Raw genomic sequence first — 7,812 nt, forward strand, 5'->3', positions numbered from 1 at the left:
GGAAAGCCTTCTCAGGAGAGTGGAGGCTGTTATAGCAGCAAAGGGGGACCAACTCCATATCAATGCCCATGATTTTGGAATGAGATGGTTGACAAGCATGTGTCCACATACTCTTGGTCATGTAGTATATGTGAATTCTCTTAGCTTCTGGATGACTTTTTGCCTTCTGTATTTTAATATTTTATGTCCTCAGCCTCCACTAAAATTATTTGCAGCTTTCCTTGTATACTTTATCTGAACAAGACTGCCCCCCAGTGTCCAATTTCTATAAAACAGACCTATTGTGGTTTTTCTAGTTTACTGTATATCTGTATACTGCATTTGGATGAAAGGTAATTTACTCCAACAGAATGTATGCAATCACTTGGAGTCTATTTACAGTGTTGTATTTATCAATATTAACATTTGCACTTATCCACGTCAGCGCGTTGAAACACCTGTGCTCCATCAAGTCTCAGGTGTACACTCCTCCTTGACAAACAGACTCACTACCATAATCTCAACAATCATCTTTACTTTGTGGGTTGGATCTTGAGGTTAAGAATTTCACAACTGGCAGGGAATATGCCACATGACACGGATAATAAATTAGCACCTTGTTCGTATTCCTTTTACACAATTTTACATATTTCCATTGGTGCAGTGTAATACGATTACATTAGCCTATGTTTAAGATTCCCGTATGAAAATACGACAACACTATTTTTATTGGACAACTGTATTTTCAGTGGTGTTAGCTCTTCATACACTTGTTGAAGTTGCTACAGTATAGGATGCTATCAACGTTGACTGCTGGCATTGAACAGTGACCACTAGTCATTATGGGCACTTAACCCTTTTGAGGGAAGCACACACCTCCCTGAGTCTGACCCACCTACCTCCAGTGGATGTCTGAATTTCTCTACAGAGGTAGTTTCCAAAACAAGGTAAAACTTTTTATTTACAATTTTTTGTTTGGTCTGTATTTGTCTCCAAAAAGTTACAAAGTAAGATATCAATTTATTGTTCTGTTTCCCAAATGGCATTGTGAAGCCTTACCCACAATGCCATTTGGGAAACAATAAAACTGAAGTTATTGACATAACACAGACATTTTATTCGCTGTCCCCACTGTCCTGAAGGCAACACTTGTGAACGAAAATGATTACGAGCTGCCTCATATCCTAAGGTTAGTCAGAAAATATCATACAATGAATTTAGACTTCAGAGACTTGTGTATTAATTCTTATTCTTTATGTGGGCTACTTTTTAGGATGGTGTTTTTCAAGCCAGCATCATGTGCAGGTGCCTATTAAAATATATAAATAGAATGTTATTTTTCTTTACGAGGCTGATCTTATTGTTTTCCTATATACAACAAATGTAAACTTATTTTAAAGAGGACTAAGATACTGCAGCTTTAGGGCTTCTCTTTCTGAGAAGAAGACATGAGTCTATGCAATTTAATTATCCAATTACACTAACTTAGTTATGAGACAGATTAAGCAGGCAAAAACATAACATTGCACAAAACATTTCCATTTTATAGGTTATCAACTGTTCTCTGCTACTATTGTAGGCTACTATAAAAATAAAAAAATATTTAAAAGAGCCTATCTCTTTGATTTACTGACAGTTCACACCCACAATATGAAATTATGAAATGTTTTACATTCAACTATAATGTGAATAGCTAACATCAATGTCGAAATCCATGAGACAGGACAGAACCCAGGTAGCACACAAATCAGGCTTCCATATTCATGTATCTTTTTATCTGACAAATGTTTAGCTGTAAGCTTTTTAGCTGTTTGCCCAATATTTATAAGCCATTTTCACTAAGAAGTCTTCACAAGGTTGCTGGGTTTGTATTAAGGCAGTGGACACTACAATATGTTAACTGTTGATAATGGAGGACAAATTATTCATAACTTCTATCAGAGTTGACCCTAATCTTATAGAGATTTTTATGGATTGATTTAAGTAAAGTATCTAAATCTAAATTTCCATCTAAATTCAAACTAAATTCAAACTAAGGTAAGTCAACAGAATTTCATTGAGAATAATTTTTTTAACTTTTGAATGAGGGGTTTCAACATGGAATTCTGTGGCTGCGTTTACACAGGCAGCCCAATTCTGATAATGTTTTCAATCATTTGACTTTCGACTAATCAGATCAGCTCTGAAAAAGATCTGATGTGCTTGGTCAAAAGACCAGTTAATCGAAAAAAAATATCAGACTTGGGCTGCCTGTGTGAACGCAGCCTATTCGTCAGATGGTTTACACAGGAACAAATCCTAATCTATTTGGGGCTTCATTATACCCAGCATAGGTATGGAAAATTATATTCATGCTGATTTCAGCTGACTGTCAACTCAACATAGTCTTTTGTTTCTCAATGACTAAATCATGATTTATTACTACCTTATTTCATTCACTGTACGCGATTTATTTAACAAGGCGTTGATCACCCCGGTGTTCAGAAACATCTAAAGCACAGTAATTAAACTCTCCACCCACTGACTGCATCATCAGAGTATTTTGAGGTTGAGATAAAATAATACAGAGTACACTCAGTCCATGTGACCTCAGAGACAAATCACGTCAACTTAAATGAATTAGGTTTTATTCAGCATGATTTACTGAATTAGAATGTTTGATCCAACATGATTTTGTGCTCCCGAATGGCACAGAGGTCTAAGGCACTGCATCTAAGTGCTAGATGCGTCACTACAGACACCCTGGTTCGAATCCAGGCTGTATCACAACCGGCCGTGATTGGGAGTCCCGTAGGGTGGTGCACAATTGGCCCAGCGTCGTCCGGGTTTGGCTGATATTGTAAATAAGAATTTGTTCTTATTAACTGACTTGCCTATTTAATTAAATGTTAAGTAAAAAAATGATTTACTGAACTAGTGTTTGATCCAGTGTAACGGATGTGAAATGGCTAGCTAGTTAGCGGGTACGCGCTAGTAGCATTTCAATCAGTTACGTCACTTGCTCTGAGACTTTAAGTAGGGTTGCCCCTTGCTCTGCAAGGGCCGCGGCCTTTGTGGAGCGAAGGGTAACGATGCTTCGTGGGCAACCGTTGTTGATGTGTGCAGAGGGTCCCTGGTTCGCGCCCGTGTCGGGGCGAGGGGACGGTTTAAAGTTACAACTGTTACACCAGCATAATTTACAGAATTTGTGTTTGATCCAGCATGATTTACTGAATTCGTGTTTGATCCAGCATAATTTACTGAATTAGTGTTTGATCCAGCATGATTTACCGAATTAGTGTTTGATCCAGCATGATTTACTGAATTAGTGTTTGATCCAGCATGATTTACTGAATTAGTGTTTGATCCAGCCTGATTTACTGAATTAGAGGTTGATCCAGCATGATTTACTGAATTAGTGTTTGATCCAGCACGATTTACTTAGTGTTTGATCCAGCATGGTTTACTGAATTAGTGTTTGATCAGCACGATTTACTTAATTAGTGTTTGATCCAGCACGATTTAATGAATTAGTGTTTGATCCAGCATGATTTACTGTTCATTTACAGTCTTCACAACGTTCTCCATATAGAGCCTAATCTTGACATGAACAGTTTTATCAACCTTACCTAATGACAAAATGTACTATACTGTACTGTAGCATCAGTTCAAAAGCACCTGCTTTGAAAGGTTTTCCCCAAGAGCAAGGCCATGCTATGATCACATAGTCAAGCCTTTGTTCATGTGTCTGTTGTTGCTTAGAGGCACTGTTTTACTATGATGAGCAATGTGTGAATTGTGGGAAGATGAAAACAAAGCCTCCAGGAGCTCACACCTTGAATATTCTTATCAACTCTGCAGGTGCCAGCTACCTGAGCGATGCATCTGGAGCTCCGAGCTTAGAGACAGACACTGCCCATCACATCCCATCACTGACTGCCTCAACAGGCCTCAGGGCACAACTCCAAGCCCTTTCCACACCAGCCCGGGCGAGAGAGAACTTGAGTCACTATGATAGACCTGAGCCATCTGACGGAGGAGGAACAGTCGATGATCATGACTGTGCTGAAGAGAGACGAAGAGCTGAAGAAAGCAGAGGAGGAGAGGATCAAGTGAGTTTGTGATAGCCCTATTCTCTCAGCTCTGAACCACGTCTGTGTCATTAGTGTATTTCCTAGTTTCCACATATTTTGATAAAACATTAGTGTTAACCCACTTAGCATCTCCACCCTCTAGCTGAAATTATAGTTATGTAATCAAATACATGCTTTGTGTATTGCATGTAAATATGCTATATTGTTTTAGATAATGTAATGTATTCAATATTGTTTTATTTTTTAGTGCCTATTCGTTCCCTTTCATTCTATGAGGTGAGTGGTTTCTCTGTCAACCTCCCCCCACCTGTGTGGGAGAGGTAAAAAGGCTGGTGATGTTTGTCTGTCTGTAATATAATAACAACTCAGCCGGATATGGACACAGCCTCCACCACAGAGAGGCCTCAATGTGAGATAAGCAATTAGATTAACCCTCCGATTCAACTTTACAGAACCACGTGAGAGAAAAATGCAGGCTCAATGGTCGGAAATAGATACCCTCAGAGGTAGAACACAGATATACACCTCACTGCCTTTAACCATGGAATCCTGAGGCACATTCACTACATAAACAACGTCATGTTGATGTATACTTAGACAGTCTTAGAATTTCTTGTCATGTCATTACACATTCAGACGTGCCAACTAAGGACAACTGGGTCTTAAATTAGCTTCGTCTTAAGCCTTCTTGTCAAAGCAGTTCCACAGTGAGAAAATAGTTGAGAAACAAAGGCCTATTCACTTTGATTCTGTAATGGAGTTGGCCAGACAAGTCTATTTCTAACAGTAGAAGACTGGAGACTGACTCTGTATGGGCGACTTGTCTGTGTTCAGCCATGGCCTTAGTGTAAAAGGATTAACGCCAATCGTGTGTATTAGTGTGTATTACCCCTCTTTCACACGACCAGGGTTGTTTACCTTCACTTTTCCACCTCCCCTCCCTTCTTAATCTTCCACACACTCCCTCCTCCCTTTCTGTGGGCTACTTTGTCAATCACTTTGAAAAGAAGGTTGACAACATCAGCTCCTCATTCATTCAGCCTATTGAGTCCACTGGTCCCACTCCCACAGAACTACCCTACGCCTTGACCTCTTTCTCCCCTCTCTCTCAAGATGAAATCCTGCGAGTATTGAGGTTCGGCTGCCCTGCAACCTGCCTCCTCGACCCCATCTCTGGAGAACTTCTCACTTCCCTCATCAACTCATCCTTGACCACTGGCTGCATCCACTCTGACTTCAAAATGTCCCAAGTCGTTCCCCCTCCTCAAGAAACCAACACTCGACTCCTCTGATGTCAAAAACTACAACTGGTATCACTTCTTTCTTTTCTTTCCAAAACACTTGACAGTGCTGTCTTTGACCAATTCTCTCACAGAACGATCTTCTTTACCCTAACCAGTCAGGCTTCAAGACAGGTCACTCAACCAGACTGGTCTTCTCTGTGTCACGTAGGCTGTCCGAAATCTGACTCTCTCTCCTCTGTTCTCATCCTCCTAGATCTATCCGCTGCCTTCGACAACGTAAACAATCAGATCCTCCTCTCAAGGATGGGCGTTTCAGGCTCTGCACACGTTTGTATATCATCCTACCTGACAGCCACTCCTACCAGGTGACGTGGAGAGGATCTTTGTCTACACCACGTATCTCTCACTACTAGTTTCCCCCAGGGCTCAGTTCTAGGCCTCCTTCTCTATCTACACCAAGTCACTCGGCTCCATCATATCCTCACAAGATCTCTCCTATCTTTACTATGCGGATGACACTCAACTACTTTTTTCCTCTCCCCATTCTGACACCCAGGTGGCTACGTGCATCTCTGCGAGCCTGGCGGATATCGCAGCTTGGATGTCAGCCCACCACCTCGAGCTCTTCCTCCACCCGCTCAAAGACCTCTCTATCACAGTTGACAGCTCCACGGTTTCCCCCTCCCAGAGTGCAAAGAACCTTGGTGTGACCCTGGACAAGACCCTGTTGTTCTCTGCAAACATCAAAGCAGTGACTCACTCCTGCAGGTTTTTTATTTTATTTAACTAGGCAAGTCAGTTAAGAACAAATTCTTGTTTACAATGACGACCTAGGAGCAGTGGGTTAACTGCCTTGTTCAGGGGCAGAACGACACATTTTTACCTTGTCAGCTCGGGGATTTGATCTAGCAACATTTCGGTTACTGGCCCAACGAACTAACCACTAGGCTACCTGCCACCCCAAAGAAGAGATACCGGTTGTAGTTTTTGACATCAGAGGAGTCGAGTGGGTGGCAGGTTCATGCTCTACAACATCCGTAGAGTATGATCTTATCTCACACAGGAAGTGGCGCAGGTCCTAATCCTGGCACTTGTAATTTCCCGTTTGGACTACTGCAACTCGCTGTTGACTGGGCTCCCCGCTTGTGCCATCAAACCCCTGCAACTTATCCAGAATGCTCCACCCCTACAGGATGGCAGCTCTCACTCATCCCAGTCACTCTTCTCTGTCCTGGCACCCCAATGGTGGGACCAGCTTCCTCCTGAAGCGAGGACAGCAGAGTCCCTGCCCATGTTCCCGAAACATCTGAAACCCTATCTCTTCAAAGAGCATCTTAAATAATCCCCCGGAATAAACATATTGCTTACTCACAAACAACTAATTCAAACAGAAATCATTGTTGAGCTTTCCCTCATTTAATATTGATTGAATTAAATAGGTGTTTTCTCCTCAAAAAGAATGTGAACTATTTGGCACAAGCGCTGCATTGTGTTCCAATGTCTATTGGGTTAGATTGTTAACTCATGTGGTGGTAAATGTACCTTTGCCGTCAACTTCTAGCCTATAGTGTGTCTCTCAACCAGAATAAATCAATGGCATTACCTAAAGGTAATTATTCAGAATCACATCCTTGACTGAACTGTGTTCCACCTCTTGTGCTTATGTAATGTGTTTAATGGGTAACTGTACCGTACACTGTATACTGTGATGTACCTGGGTGTGTTTTTCCCATCAGGCAGCTGCAGAAAACCAGTGCCCCAGTGGACAGCAGGCTCAAGTACCTGACAGGGGAGTGGTTTTACGAGGCCAAGTCTCTGAGACACAGGGAAAAGATCCATGTCTCCGAAGTCATCCTGGCCTCCATGAAGCAGAGGAAAGCAGGTTCTTTAGGTGGGTCAAAAACACTGTTCAACCACTAATTGAGCGCTGCATACAGTAAGTCATTCTCACGCAAGATAAGTATGTGTGCAGTTCACACATACTGCCGTATAATGAAAAAGCCATACATGAGGGTAGAATATATTTCATTTTTTAAAATTGTATTTATTTATTTCACCTTTTTTAAACCAGGTAGGCCAGTTGAGAACAAGTTCTAATTTACAACTGCGACTGTCGTGGACAATCGGTTCAAATATAACACTTACAAGAACTTGTGAAAATCAATTTAGGCTTTTAATACAGAGTATACAAAAGCCGGAATGGTCCGCGAAACACACACACCACTTCCCAGCCCCGGCTCCAGCATTTATACACATACAACATATAGGTCCAACCCATATGCAAATAAGCATACTTCCCCTAATTCTTCCTGTCACCATTATCTTTTTAGTTCAGTGCCTCAGTATGTTCTCTGGTATGTGTGTCCTTATTGGAATCGGCAGACTATGTGTCTCTTCTATCATTAGTGTGTCCAGTTGCCCTAAGCGCATATTTCTCTGGTATGTGTGTCTCTTAATGGAATCAGCAGACTATGTGTCTCTTCTCTTCATGTGGTCTGTTTTTTAATGTTCAGCTG

The sequence above is a fragment of the Salvelinus fontinalis genome, chromosome 24, assembly GCF_029448725.1.
Source record: "Salvelinus fontinalis isolate EN_2023a chromosome 24, ASM2944872v1, whole genome shotgun sequence".
Classification (NCBI taxonomy): domain Eukaryota; kingdom Metazoa; phylum Chordata; class Actinopteri; order Salmoniformes; family Salmonidae; genus Salvelinus; species Salvelinus fontinalis.